Raw genomic sequence first — 16,163 nt, forward strand, 5'->3', positions numbered from 1 at the left:
TGAGTTTCGAAGAATCGAATGATTACAGCTTCCCGGTTAAGCATGCGAGATATCTTCGCGCTAGCATTTCAAACAATGGCGCAAATAGCGATTTAAACCGCTTCGGCTATCAGGCTTCTCCGCAACACACAGCGATGCGTGGGGGGCACATGATGACGTCATTTACGGTACCGGTATGTTTCCCGCATAGAACGGCTTGGTTGGAAAAAGTAAAAACAAGGCTACAAAATTGAAGGCCCAGAAACATTGTTTGGTGGCATCAGAAAAAGGCACCGCAGGATGTGGGCGAAGGTACCGAAAAGAAGAAATATTACCGTCGGTGACGTCATCATTGAGGTTCTACACAGTCCCTGTGATTAGAAGCTCGAATTTTAATCGTTGATTACTTCGTCAGTTTTAATGATAGCACAAAAACACTTTGCAAGCATTACCGACAGCTTATGAAGATTAAAATTCTTGAATATCGCAGAATTCTTAAAAAGTGATGCAGCTGCGCTTTAATGGCTCACACAATCGGCGTTCGTTCAGTCCCACTATACCTTTCAATCAAATGACATCACCTGAAACCGAAACTAATGACATTAGAAAGATAAAAATTCTGCCTCCGCCGGGAATCAAACCTGCATCCCTCGCATCCCCAGCTGAGCGCTGTAATCAACTACGCCTCGCCCGGGATTATGAAACGCGTCATAGTTCTCTTTGTATACCGTGAGGATGATAGTTAAAAACAAATCCTGTCTTCGCCGGGAATCGAACCTGCGTGCCTCGCATCGCCAGCTGAGCACTTTAACCAACTGCACCACGCCCGGGATCGTGAACTGCACATAAATCATGCCTACAGTGGTTTGGTTTCGTTTGCAAGCTTTAACGTCCCAAAGCGACCCAGGCTATGATAGCTGCCGTAGTGGGGGACTCCGGATATTTAGACCACCTAGGGTTCTTTAACGTGCACTCACATCGCATAGTTTCTAACGCTTTCTTGACCTCGTCCTTCGTAACTGTGGAACATCTGACTGTTTTTCCCTACCGCCAATCTGGTTACGGTCCTGACTACTTTGGCTACTGTAGAGATCTGTATAGAACGATCCAACAGCAGGCCATCTCGGGTTTGCGTGCACGTTGCATCGAATCCAGAAGAAGTACTACTGGCTGCGTCTGCCTGCCGACGATGCCCATTACACGAAAATGTGGCGTGAGTGCCAATGACGCAAGGCGCCGCCGATCAGACCCGCTGGGCTACTGAACACAGTACCGCCCCCAACCCTTCCTTTCAGCAAGTTGGGATTGATCTCCTTGGCCCCTTTCTATCTTCATTTGCGAGTACCAAGTGGATCATTGTGGCCACCGACTACCTTTCCCGCTACGCCGAAGCAAAAGCACTGCCCAATGGTACTGCGACAGAAGTTGCTAAGTTTTTTTTCGAACAAATTCTCTAGCGACTCGGCGCTCCAGAAGTCCTCATCACGGACAGGGGAACGGCTTTCAAGGCAGAGCTGACGCAAGCTATCATAGAATACAGTCATACAAGCCATCGATGAACTACTGCGTACCATCCTCAGTCAAATGCACTTACGGAGCGTCTCAACAAAACGATTGCGGGCATGATTGCAATGTACGTCGACTCCAAACACAAGACATATGGGACGCCATTCTACCCTACGTCATCTTCGCTTATAGTTCAGGAGACAACCAAGTCGACCCCGTTCAGCCTTGTGTACGGCAGGGAGCCCACAACGACGCTCCACGCAATGCTGCCGCACGTAACCAACGAGGACGACCTGGACGTCGCCGCCTGCCTTCAACGTGCAGAGGAAGCCCGAAGACTCGCCCGAATGCGCATTAAAGATCAACAACGAACTCACGCCCGACGTTACAACTTCCGACGACGCGATGCAGAGTACAAGCCGGGAGATCAAGTCTGGGTTTCGACGCCGATTCGCCTCCGCGGACTGAGCGCAAAGCTTTTACGGCGGTCCTTCGTCCCTCGCCGAATAGGACAATTCAACTACGAGGTTGTTCCCGACGGCGCGGCAGCATTGCAGCGGCGCTCAGTGCATCCAGAAATTGTGCATGTTGTACGCCTTAAGCCATGTTACGCGCGTTAAAAAATCCGTGGTGTTTAAACTTTACAATGTTGGTACTTAAGTGTCTTTGCTCATTTTGGAACATCGAGATGATGTTTTTTTAAGGGGCGAGTAATGCCGCGAAACCTTGAAAACTGTATTTGTTGTTTTTTTAGAAGGCGCCGGCATGCAGCCTTATCACTCTGATTCTGGCACGCATGTCAGTTCTGTATTCTTTTGTTTGTTAATGCTCGCTGTCGGGAGGCGAACCTTTACCAGTTTCTTTGTCGCGCAAGATGCTCTAAGATCTAGCTGTCTCGAAGATTCCGACCACTCGCGTATGTTTCTACAATGTTCAAGGTTGTGCTAGTAACAGTTTACGACGTTATCAGATGATTCTGAGCAGCCTTTAAATTGAGAGTTGACGAGTGCTACGGGCATTCTTTGTTCGACGATCGACGAGCACGTTGCTATTGCCGCCGTCGTCGCCCGTACTTCCCCGGAGGTTCCACTGCCCGTTCGTTTGCCCCGGCGCCGCGGCTGCTGTCGTGGTATCCGAGGCCATATCAATGGACCAACCACCGCCGGTCACTCGGCCTTCGAAGGCTCAGTGCTTCCAATTCACCGTGCCGGAGCCTGCTCCGGTGGACTACCTTATCGACGCCATGGAGACAGTCGTCGGTGTCGGGGGGCTGCAATAATTGCAGCACCTCGGGGGGATCAGGTTCCTTGCAGTAGCCAGTTCGATGGCTCAAGCCACGAAGATGGTTGCGGCGGGCAGTCTGCTCGTCGCAAGAAAGGAAGTACCGTTGGTGCAAATGGCTGCACCAGTGGTTTTGTGACCGTTTTCCGGTTGCCCCCTTGAGTAGGTGACGACGTCCTCGCCGCTGCGCATAGTCCTTACGGAAAAGTTCGAGCCGTCATAGAGCTGGTGTTCAAGGGAAAGAGCCACGTCCGGAACGGATGCCGGCTGGTGAAGTTGGACATGCTGCGTGCGCCGCCCAACTTCCTCTCCGTCGCGGGCCACCGCGTAATGTTCGAATACCGGGGCATGAAGTGGGTCTGCTCGCGGTGCAGAGAGGGGGGAAACGTCGGTGCAGCTTGTAGGGCGGTCAAGTGCGGACGCTGCTCCGCCTTCGGCCACGACACCGACGCTTGCAGAGCGGCATGCAAACCCTGCGGAGCTTAGCATGCGACGTCTGACTGCGTGTTGCCCAGGTCATATGTTGCCGCGACAGCCGCGTCCGGGAAAACTGCAGGCTTCACATTTCGGGAGTCTCGGGGTGAGCCTGAGCCTCCAGCCCAGATTTACGGGGCCTCGACCATCGAGGAAAATGACGCCCTCGGTGTACTCCCGAGCCCCATGAAAGCGGAAACGAGGACACGGCGTCTACTGCCACCACGGCGGCTTGCGTGAACTAGACCTCGGGCCTGTCTTCCGAAGACGAAGTGTCCAGCGCGGTGCCGTCTTCTGGCGGCGACAGTGAGTCACCTGCCACTTCCCCCGACCACTCTAAGGAATCGGAAGAGGAGGCCGCCGCGTACCAGTCGCAGCACATGCAAGGAGAGGCTGGGGCAGCCACAGCTTTACCCGAGAGGCAACACTCTTCTGCAGAGGCGGCGCCCCTTACGAGCAGCGCTGTTGCAGAGCTGACGGAGACGGGACGCCCAGGAGCCGCGCTTACCACCCGTGCAGGTCTGGGCCGTACGGGGAAGGCGCGCTCCACAGAAGATTCCAAGCGTCAACTATCGGCATCCGATGGCAGCTTGTCTCCATCCGCGGCAACCACTGCCCCCTTGAAACGAGTGTGAAAGGGCAATGACGGCTCATTAATGGATGTCTCTGATAATGACACGTAGCCACTGATAATGACACGGCTCTAACATCAAGCGTCGCCGGCCCCTGCGGTCGCTCTTTTCCTCTTTTCCCGCGCCTAGCGGCAGCGCGACCGCTCCCTGGGGAGCTCCCGCAGCTCCAGTTACGCGCGCTTCAACGAATGAGTTCTTCCGTTCGGTTGCGTCGCAGGTTTTGGAGCATATGTCTCACGTGCTCTTAGGTGATTTTAATTGCGTACTAGGCTCAACACACAACACACGCGCATCAAGGCAGGGTAAGTCCTGCTATAATGCAAAGGAGTTGGAAAAGCTTGTACGACAGCTCTAGCTATCCGACGCGTGGGTCGCTCTACACGGCGACGCTTTCGTGGCCACAAGGGCACGAGGCCGGAGCGGGAGTCGCATTGACCGCGTGTATCTGCCTCTCCCGCTTGCTGATGTCTTAGTATCCTGCGAAGTGGTTACTTCACCTGTTGGTGTCGGGCACCTCAGCGACCATCTCCCGATGATTGTATCGTTGAGGAGTGCGTCGGGCCGTCCGGACTCGTCTGGAACTTGACGCATGGCCAAGTTCCAGACGTGGCCTCCACGATCTCGTCAGTGTCCGCGACATCCGCCGAGACTTGATCAGCTCAGTTGGTAAGATTGCAGATTTCAGTACAGAGGTGTGGGATTCGTTGAAGCTTGAATGGTGTGATATTTTGGTCCGCGCAGGTAAGCAAGGGCGGGCGCGCAACACGGCAGCATTGAACAACGTGCTGCGCCCCATGAGAATCGTTGGAAACGCTGACAAGTTGACGTTCGCGATGCATGAGTATCTGGAAAGTCTTCGCATGTGGTACCATCAGATTTTAAAAGAGGGATCGCGAGCCTCGCGCATCGCTGCGGACCTGCGTCTGCCTGCTTACGATACGGACGACGTACGCGCGCAGCTGTCGGCACAAAAATGACAGACCTGCCCTCATCGAGGAAGTGCGCAAGCAAGACGGGACAACTTTCATGGAGCCTGCAGATATTGAACGCGTTTTTCGAGGCTACTTCAAAGCGAATTTCGCGTCGGAAGGTTTCTGCGAGCGCGAAGGTTTTTAGAGAGCGACTGCAGACTTGTGCGGAACATTGCCCCATCCGCCGGATGACATGATTAAGATGCTCTGCGCCCCAGCCACGGGTGAAGAAATTGTAAGCGTGTTGCGAAGCATGCACCAAGCTTCGGCTCCCGGACCAGATGGACTGGTACGGGATCTATTGCGCTCACTTTGATGTCATTGGAAGGTATCTGACGCGCCTTGTGAACATTTTCTTCGAAGAGGGTAAAAAGCCAGTATCCTTTTCTTCAAGCCGGATCGTGCTAGTGCCGAAGCATGATGCGACGTTATCAGAACCGGAGGCGTGGCGCCCGATTACGCTACTTAACACAGATTACAAGTTGGTCGCGTTCCTTTGGTCAATCGCCTACGCCCTGTCCTACCATTTCTAGTCAGCGAGTATCAATCATGTGCAGTTCCGGGTCGTTCCGTCTTTGAGTCACTCACGCTGACACGAGACGTGTTCGCTTATGCAAAAGAGAAGGCAGTAGACGGGGTCTTTCTCTCCTTAGATCAGTCGAAGGCATTTGACAGAATTGAGCACGGCTACTTGTTTGCTGTCCTCCGCTGGTTCGGTCTGCCTCCGGTATTTATCGACAGGATACGAGTTCTGTGCAGCAACCTAAGTAGTGCCCTTATTCTGAGCGGGTCAGTAGCCCCTCCTTTCGCCGTAACAAGGGGAGTTCGCCAGGGTTTTGTCGCCTGCACTTTTTGTCCTGTCATCGGATCCGCTGTTAAGGAGAGTTGCCTGTGATCGGCACATCCGAGGCTTTCCAGTGACGGGCAAGAAACGGTCGTGGCATCAGCTTACGCTGACGAGCTGTCCCCTTTCTTACGCGATAGCCGCAGCTTCGGCGCCTTTCTTGCTGTTTTTGACACATATTCCAATTTGTCTGGAGTGCAGTTTAGCGCCAGTAATAGCCACGCGCTGTGCTTTGGCTCTTACGCGGACTCTGTCCCAATTTGTGTTCCATTTTTCGACGCGGTCCGTGTGCTGGGCATCATTTTCCAAGCGAGCGGCGTATCACCGTGGACGTGGAAGGATGTGGTCTTGCGTGCCACAAGTGCGATGTCGGAGGCAGCCCACTTTGCACTTTCCGTACAGACAAAAGTCGCGGTCGTAAAGTCTAAAGGCTCGTTCACACTTGCGACTAGCAGCGGTCGCGGGACAGTTTTGGTCGAAAAGCGACAGTCGCAAATGGTCGCATCGGTCGAAAAGCGACTGCCGCGGGCCGATCGGGCACTGCTCGAATTTTCAGTCGCGCAACTACTAGTCGCAAACCATTTCACCAATCAGCGAGGTCCCGGAGTACTCGATCGAGCACCTTCTCAATGCAATTAAAGAATACCCCTACCTAAGGCAAATCCAAACCGGTCACACCTAGCCCCGGCAGTGCTACACGTCCTCCACCCAGACATCTCACGAGCGATATGTGCAGTGTATGTCAAGTGGGTCCGGCGGACCAATGGCACATCATGTGGCACTGTGCCAGGTTCCCCACCGAAGCTGCATCAAGGACATACTCGCCGGAACTTCAAAGTGCTGTGCAGAATACAGACAAGGACATTCAACTATGGGCCGTCCAGCAGGCCCGGGTTGCGCTCGAAAAGCACAAGCCTCAAAACACACCACAAACGGGCCAGATGAGGTAGTGCAGAGTAGGGCTTAACCCCGGGTAGACGCTTGGCCAGCGTCATGACACTTTAACCCGTTTGCCGGCTCCCTAATAAAGTTATATATACACGCATGCATACATACATACATACATACATACATACATACATACATACATACATACATACATACATACATACATACATACATACATACCCCTACCTTTTCAACAAACGGCACCCGGAATTCAAAGGTATGGAGAAGGATATGGCATGGGAGGAGATTGGAAAGATATTCGGACTATCCGGTAAGTACCATGAACTTTTGAGAAATGGGTTTTTCATGCAGGCGCAACATTTTATATTGGCACCACGGTGATTGACACGGTCTATTCGTCGTCGGCGTTCTCCTGGAAACACGAGAGCGCGGCATGCGCACGGGCTCGCCTGAAAAAGCTGAAGTGTCTGGCAAGCGGCCGCTACCGACGTTCGCTGTCATCGCCCAGCAGCTCTCCTACTCCAAACTGTGCCTGACGTACTGAACCTGAGGCAGGTGGCGCTGATAGCGCTGAAAAAGAGTTCTTCCAGGGCCGTCGTCGTTGTTTCTGCGTCGAGCGCGCTGCAACTGCTCGCGTGGCCGCAGCGCACATCAAAAGGGCGACGACGTCCTCTTCCTCCTCACTTGAATCTTCAAACATGATGTTTTGTGGGCAAAATTAGAAATATGCGGGACAAGCGCAAGGATGGCGCAAGCGTTTCTCGTCGAAGCAGACGGAAAAAGCGCGCGAACAGCGTCATTCCCAGTGGTTCTCGTTCGGAACTAGAACAGAACGAGAAGGCGACAGTCGCAAGTATGAACATCGGTAGTGGCGAGCTCATCTCCTCTAGTCGCGCGACCTCATCTAGTCGCAAGTGTGAATAGACCTTAAGTCGTACGCCTACGCGCTCTACGTTTCGCCCGTTGCGGTGATTCCGCGTCGAACGGCAGGTCGCCTCGCCTCCCTGGCTCGGGCGTTCGACCGGGATGGCGGGACCGCTCTTGTCGCGCGCCGTTTCCTTCACCTACCGCAAGAAATGGGAGGCATCGGGCTGTCATGGTCAATACGCTGGGCCGAGTGGTCGCGTCGAAACTGGTCGCCACGCTGCTCAATGATCCGCTGTACCCGGGTCGCTCCCTGTTACAGTACTGGCTGAGCACAGCTCGCCGTGCCTTTACTGCAGACCGGCACCTGTGCCCACAGGCCGAAAGGCCTCACAGGTTCTACCAAACGGTAGCAGGCTTTAAGACAGTGCTCGACAGAAACCTGCCTGACCGCAATATTTTTGAGGTGCCCGCAATGCAAGTCAGCGAGATCGTTGCCTCCTCGCGTCTAAACCACGACGGCCAGCTCCGCACGGCCGTGAACAAGTGGCGTCGGTGGGCGGTGAGCCGTGTGTCTTCTGAGGTTCGCGATTTCGAGTGGCGCCAGCGATGGGGCGTGTTACACACGCGAGAGCACCTCGCCATTTGGCATGTCGTGCCGAATGACCAATGCCCAAACTTCGGCCGCACGGAAACCATGAGGCATGCGTTCTTTGAATGCCCAGTCGCGCTGGTCATGTGGCGCTTATTGAGAAGGATGTTCTCCGTGCACGGTGGCCCTGACGCCAGGCCACCACGCGGATGTTTTGCTCGGCTATTAGTCGCCTGTGTATATTTTGTGCTGTGGAAGAGACGTTGCTTTGCTGAAGTCCATAGGCAACCAGCCAGGGCCATGTACCCAGCGCTGCAGAGACTGCGTCTTCTATAGTGGAAGTATCTCTCTGATCAACTGGACAGAGATGGAGAGGCGCGGTTTCTGCAGCGCTGGCACGTCGTTCGGGGCGGCAGGCTTGTTATGCCAGCTTTGCCATACTAACCCCTCCCCCTTTGTTACGTACCACGAATAATGAGGAAGTGTATTGCCATATAAGATTTAATCATCTGTCATTAAGTCTCATTCCTCTTGAGCTTTTGCACTGTGGGCACTGATTACTTCAACAGGATAGTTAAGCGGGCGAGTTGGTGATACATCATCCAAAAAACAGCGCGAACAAACGGGGTTTGTCTGTTCGTGCTGTTTTTTGGATTGATGAACGCGTAATCGCTATTAATATGTGATTGATGCTAGTATCGCACCTTTCGTTGTCCTCCCATGTATGCACTACAGTGCGTGTGCGTGTGTATATACACTACCTATGTACGTGGATCGAAGACAATAAATTCAGTATGATATCGCTGCCGCCGAGTTGCTTAGTTCTTTTGCGGGCGCAAGTCAGCCCAATAAAGCGTTGATTTCAATACCATCACGCTTGTGTCTTCTTTTGGTGTGTACAGCCTTGTCACCACTACGGGACAAAATTCTGTTGTCTGCTTAATTCTCACGACAAAGGCATTGAGCACTAGTATGTGACTGATATTTCCATGGCACATACTTGCTGAGTTTTTAAGGAATAACAGCGTGGAGACGAAGGACAAGGAAGAAGACAACACCTGCGCAGGTGTTGTCTTCTTCCTTGTCCTTCGTCTCCGCGCTGTTATTCCTTAAAAATATGTACCAACTAGCTCAACTTTCCGTGTTATTATACTTGCTGAGGTTTACACGAATGTTATTTGCAAGTTTTTACACCAATAGCACGCCCTGAAGGCAAGTTCTGGGAAATGTCCGAATGTCCGCCTCCAGCTGTCCGTTGGACGCGATCCGGATCCACAAACGATGTATTCTGAAGGATGTCCCCTGTACATATGTCGTACATAACCGGACTTTCGCCGGACGTCCGAAAACGGACGCCCGTCGGTCGTCTATGGCCGTCTGGGTTTTCTTTGCCTGTGAAAAGATTACTCGTCAAGACTACCTCATGTAGGTGGTAGTCTTTGAGTGCCCAACAGTCACTCTTCAAGCCGGCGGTCAGTCAGCGTCACGAGCGTATGCTCGTGTGGTCAAAGGCATGCATGTTTATTAGTTGCAAGGCCATGTAGCAGTTTGGTGAACTGCGATATTCGTTTTCCTCCCCATTTTTAATCCTAAGACTTCTGCGCTTGCTTGTAAATATAACAAATTCCAGTGTAGCGTATATCGCTACATTCTAGTCTAGAGTACATGTCGCTAGCTTAGTTACCTTACTTTGAGAGGTGTTCTCGTCTAGCTTGCGCTGCAGGAAGGTCCACGCCACTAATACGGCGAAGATGGTCATAGAAAAGTTGAATGGGTCATAGAAATGGGTCATAGATGGTCATAGAAAAGTTGAACTTGTCACCGCAGGAAGCATAGTAACGGATCGAGCAGCTTACCGGCAAAAAACTGCTGAGCAAGATAGATGCTGCGTGTTTAGTTTGGCGAGTTTTAGATTTGCGAATAATAATAATAATAATAATAATAATAATAATAATAATAATAATAATAATAATAATAATAATAATAATAATAATAATAATAATAATAATAGTATTAATAATAATATAATAATTATTCAGTATATTGAAAACAGCATACACAAACGGAAGCGCCGAAGCCACAAGTGGGCTTGTGCGGCGACAACCGAGAGCCGCGGCACGTACACGACTGAATTATCTTACTGCGAAGGCTCGGAGATATGAACGCGATCTCTCGCGACGCTAGTGGCATGCATGGTGTGAAAAATTTTCTGATAAATCAACGAATGCCTCACTCTGGCGAACGTTTCGTGCAATGGAACACGGTCGTCGTTCTACTGACGCAGCAGCAACAGCATGCTTTGCGGCTAATCTGTCGCCGGGCGATTTCGCCAAAGAAGCTGCTCGAAAATTTTTCCCAAAATACGATATACTGCCTCATTCAGCTGTAAATCTTAATTTGGCAGTTATTCCTGCAGACGCATGGAAACTACCATCTGCTGCCGACGCAGATGAAATTGCGAGCCCCTTTTCGATGTGCGAGCTACTGGCTGCAATTGACGATGCGAAACGGAAAACGGCGCCCGGCCTGGACAAAATTCAGTATGAGGTTTACAAGAACCTCAGTACTGCTGCACTTCCTCAACTACTAGACACCATAAACAAAGTGTGGCTTGATGGTGTCGTACCCGAGAGCTGGAAAACCGCTGTCGTGATCCCTATTCCCAAACCTGGGAAGCCTCCAACGGACCTCGCCAGTTTACGACCAATCTCCTTAACATCAACGCTTTGCAAGCTCGCAGAGAAAATGCTAGCCCCACGACTTTCTTGGTGGCTTGAACAGCACGGTTTTTATCACCCTGCTCAAATTGGATTTCGTCCATACATAGGTACAGACGACGGGTTGGCTGTCTTGGCATCAGCAGTTCTATCATCTACCCGCAGCCGAAATGTACGTACCATATTAGCAATGGACGTTGAAAAGGCATATGACAACATCAGTCATGCTGCAATCCTGAATGCCATTGACATGCTTCATCTCCCTCCGAGAGTACGCAATTTTGTCGAATCATTTTTGGACGGAAGAAAATTTGCAATACGTCTCAGCGGTGACACTGTTGGTTCATTCGTTTCACTACGTGGCGTGCCCCAGGGATCAGTATTGTCTCCGACGTTGTTCAATATTACTTTCATCCCATTGGCGTGGCGCTTACATGATATCCCTGAAGTCAAGTTTTTGTAATACGCAGATGATATCACGGTATGGAGCACTCATCATGATCTTCTCACTCAAGAGGCCGCCCTTCACTCAGCATTAGACGTAACCTCTGATTACGCATCCTCTATTGGCCTTCAACTTTCTGTGTGTAAAACTTCATACACGTCAGTCGCCAACCGCTGGGGCGCCGTAAACGTACCTCAAAATCCAATTCGTCTCTCTCTATCAGGCACCCCAATACAGGAAAGTTCGAGCCTGAAAATTCTGGGCTTAACAATTCACCAATCAGGATCAGCGACTGCTTGGCTTTCTCAGGCAAAAAAGCAAGCACTTCAAACTATGAGTTTAATAAGAAGAATTGCACCTAAAACGGGTGGCGCTGGCTCGTCTGTTGCACGCCAGTTAGTGAGGGCGGTTCTGCAGCCACGTATTGTTTATCAGACCCAGTTCCAGCATCTTACAAGGGCACAATGGGATCGCCTTGAAGCCATAGATCGAGAAGCTATGAGGACCATGACATGCCTTCCACGAATCACACCGGTCGTAGCGTTACAGGAGAATGCGCAGCTCAACACCATCGATGAACTGGTGCAGCAGCGCCGTGATGCTCGCAAACTCAAGGTCACTTTGTCACATTCCATGCAAGCACTGAGGGCGTATGCAACGTCACACATTATTCTTCAGCCACCTGCGCCAGTTCTCCCTCCCTGGAAATTTATACAGTTAGGAGACAACAAGCCAACCGACATCCGCAGACCGACGTCTGCCGTTGCTACGCCAGAAATTTGAAGAGCAAGATACTCACCTGCCTCAAGATTTCATAGTAGTGTACGTAGATGAAAGCCTGCAAGGCTGTGAAGCCAAAACGGCAATCTACTGTCCACGGAGACCTAGCCTGAATAGCCTGATTACGTTTCAGCTTTCGGAACCACTTACATCTTTCTGCGCTGAGCTTGTGGCAGTTCAGGAGGCACTCTGCTCCGTGACTTCTATAACCATGCTTCCTACAGCCCACATTGTCATCCGCACTGACGCACTTCAAGCAGTACGTCTGCTCCGACGTGTCAGCCGCTGCCCTAAAATTTGCCAGGACATCCACTAGCTTGCGGCGCGCATCCCACAATCAATACGCATTGAGTGGGTCCCACGGGATCTGCTGCCTTCCCAAAGTCAAGCTGATTTTGCAACCCGCCTCGTGAACCAAGACGCATTAATCCCACGGCTTCTCGAAGTCGACGACGCTACCCTCATTTTGTCAAGAAAGGAACACCTCCGGCGCCGCACACGTGCACTTATCCCTCCGTGTGCGATATCCCTTCCCCGCGGTCTCACCCGTGCAGAGGAGGTTGCGCTTAGGAAGATTCGGGTCGGTGTTGCCCTTACACCAGCTGTAACTAGGACCTGGTCATACTTCCAACACTTATACCCTCGCCCAGGATGCCCGATCTGTAAAAACGAAGATGTCGAGGCCGACATCCACCACTTGCTGTGGGACTGCCGAGCACTCAAGCCAACACGAATCCGGCACCTGAGCATAGCTGGCCTCTCAGCAACCAATCCTGCCTCATACTTCACTTGGACGCAGGGATCTCATCATCGCTCACTTCTGGACGTCATAAAATCAGCCAACCTTTTTCCATTCATTTATTCATTCATCCTTCATCTCATACCATACTGATGCCCTGAGGCAATAAATATCGACAAAAAAAAGAAAGAAAGGAAAAAAAAACAAGGAAAAAAAAAGAAACATTTGGCACAACTTATCAAAACTGCACTGATAACATCCCTACATATTAAAGGTTTTCTAACGCTTGAACACCAACTCTCAATGTTTTGCGGATGTTCAAAGAAAATAAATCGTCCGGTAGTACATTAAAGATAGCTGGAACATAATAGCGTCTTGTTGCTTTACCGTAGTGAGTGCGCACTCTCGGTTTAAGATAACGAGGAACATGTCGCAACGATACCAGTTTCGTGTTTATGTACCTGTATGCACTGCTCCAAAAATATTTTTACTACAATTTCTTTAAAAAGATTGTCAAAAGAAGGCAAACCGGCTGTTCTAAAGACACTGCTGGGCACATTCTCCTGTGGCATGTAGAGAACGCTTGTAGAGATGGTTTTGAAAATCCTATTAACTCGGCATTTCCATGTGAAAGAGCAATTGAAAAAAACAACACATACCGTATCTTAAAACACTATACCCCAGAGCTTCGGCGATTAGTTTTCTGATAGAAAAAGACATCATGGAAAAGGGCACGGCTGCAGGGCTTGTACGCGATGGCTCATCCGTTCGTCTTCTTTCCGCAGATCATCGCCAGCCTGCTGCTGATACCAGCGGGACATCAAGAAGTATATCAGCCTTTCGTGATCTACCACGCGCATGTGCTACAGAACAGCAGCTTTTTGCCGTCTCCTATCTTGCATCCCGCGGATGGCAACCCAACATTGTCTACTTCCATTGACAGGACACTCTTCAAGCCATCCACCGCGGCGCTTTACACTTCTCGGGACATAAAAGCCGACAGCGAGCTACCAGTTACCAAAGGGCACGGCAGCAGGGCTTGTACGCAGATGGCTCATCCGTTCGTCTTCTTTCCGCAGATCATCGCCAGCCTGCTGCTGATACCAGTGGGACATCAAGAAGTATATCAGCCTTTCGTGATCTACCACGCGCATGTGCTACAGAACAGCAGCTTTTTGCCGTCTCCTATCTTGCATCCCGCGGATGGCAACCCAACATTGTCTACTTCCATTGACAGGACACTCTTCAAGCCATCCACCGCGGCGCTTTACACTTCTCGGGACATAAAAGCCGACAGCGAGCTACCAGTTACCAAAGGGCACGGCAGCAGGGCTTGTACGCAAATGGCTCATCCGTTCGTCTTCTTTCCGCAGATCATCGCCAGCCTGCTGCTGATACCAGTGGGACATCAAGAAGTATATCAGCCTTTCGTGATCTACCACGCGCATGTGCTACAGAACAGCAGCTTTTTGCCGTCTCCTATCTTGCATCCCGCGGATGGCAACCCAACATTGTCTACTTCCATTGACAGGACACTCTTCAAGCCATCCACCGCGGCGCTTTACACTTCTCGGGACATAAAAGCCGACAGCGAGCTACCAGTTACCAAAGGGCACGGCAGCAGGGCTTGTACGCAAATGGCTCATCCGTTCGTCTTCTTTCCGCAGATCATCGCCAGCCTGCTGCTGATACCAGCGGGACATCAAGAAGTATATCAGCCTTTCGTGATCTACCACGCGCATGTGCTACAGAACAGCAGCTTTTTGCCGTCTCCTATCTTGCATCCCGCGGATGGCAACCCAACATTGTCTACTTCCATTGACAGGACACTCTTCAAGCCATCCACCGCGGCGCTTTACACTTCTCGGGACATAAAAGCCGACAGCGAGCTACCAGTTACCAAAGGGCACGGCAGCAGGGCTTGTACGCAGATGGCTCATCCGTTCGTCTTCTTTCCGCAGATCATCGCCAGCCTGCTGCTGATACCAGCGGGACATCAAGTATATCAGCCTTTCGTGATCTACCACGCGCATGTGCTACAGAACAGGAGCTTTTTGCCGTCTCCTAACTTGCATCCCGCGGATGGCAACCCAACATTGTCTACTTCCATTGACAGGACACTCTTCAAGCCATCCACCGCGGCACTTTACACTTCTCGGGACATAAAAGCCGACAGCGAGCTACCAGTTACCAAAGGGCACGGCAGCAGGGCTTGTACGCAGATGGCTCATCCGTTCGTCTTCTTTCCGCAGATCATCGCCAGCCTGCTGCTGATACCAGCGGGACATCAAGAAGTATATCAGCCTTTCGTAATCTACCACGCGCATGTGCTACAGAACAGCAGCTTTTTGCCGTCTCCTATCTTGCATCCCGCGGATGGCAACCCAACATTGTCTACTTCCATTGACAGGACACTCTTCAAGCCATCCACCGCGGCGCTTTACACTTCTCGGGACATAAAAGCCGACAGCGAGCTACCAGTTACCAAAGGGCACGGCAGCAGGGCTTGTACGCAAATGGCTCATCCGTTCGTCTTCTTTCCGCAGATCATCGCCAGCCTGCTGCTGATACCAGCGGGACATCAAGAAGTATAGCAGCTTTTTGCCGTCTCCTATCTTGCATCCCGCGGATGCGAACCCAACATCGTCTACTTCCAGCGACAGGACACTCTTCAAGCCATCCACAGCGGAGCTTCACACTTCTCGGGACATAAAAGCCGACAGCGAGCTACCAGTTACCAAAGGGCACGACAGCAGGGCTTGTACGCAGATGGCTCATCCGTTCGTCTTCTTTCCGCAGGTAAGAAGGCGCTATGGAAAATGTTTTCGCTCCAGGGAGCGTTGTCTCGTCGTGCTGCCGTGCCCTACGGTACTTCTCGGTTCTCTCAGTGACATAGTGTATCTTGCAAATTTACTATTGCTTTCCGGTGATGTAGAGACCAATCCCGGGCCCGACTTGTCAGATCTTGCCGAACAACTACTCAAATTGCCGCAGATATAAAGACAATAAAAGAAGAACGACTGACATCTATTGATAATAAACTAGAACGCTTAGCATGCCTTGAAAAGAATGTTTCAGCCTGCACTGAACAAGTCAGTAGCTTGCAAAAAATTGTAACTTCCTTAGAGCTAAGATTAGACGATCTAGAGAATCGGTCTAGAAGATCGAACCTTATTGTGTACGGCATACCGGAAGACGAGGAAGAAAATTACGAATCACTGGAACGCGCAGTAAATGAAAATGTCATTAAGCATGCCTTGCAACTAGAGGAAGTGGCTATTGAACGTATACATAGGCTAGGAAAACCAATTGCAAACAAAACTAGGCCAGTAATCTTTAAATTGTTAGACTTCCGAGAGAAAACTAAAATTTTGCAGTACTGTCGCAAACTCAAAGATTAGCGAGGACTTTTCACCGCGTGTTCGCAACA

Source organism: Amblyomma maculatum, chromosome 1 (assembly GCF_055883805.1).
Source record: "Amblyomma maculatum isolate TAMU_Amacu chromosome 1, ASM5588380v1, whole genome shotgun sequence".
NCBI lineage: Eukaryota > Metazoa > Arthropoda > Arachnida > Ixodida > Ixodidae > Amblyomma > Amblyomma maculatum.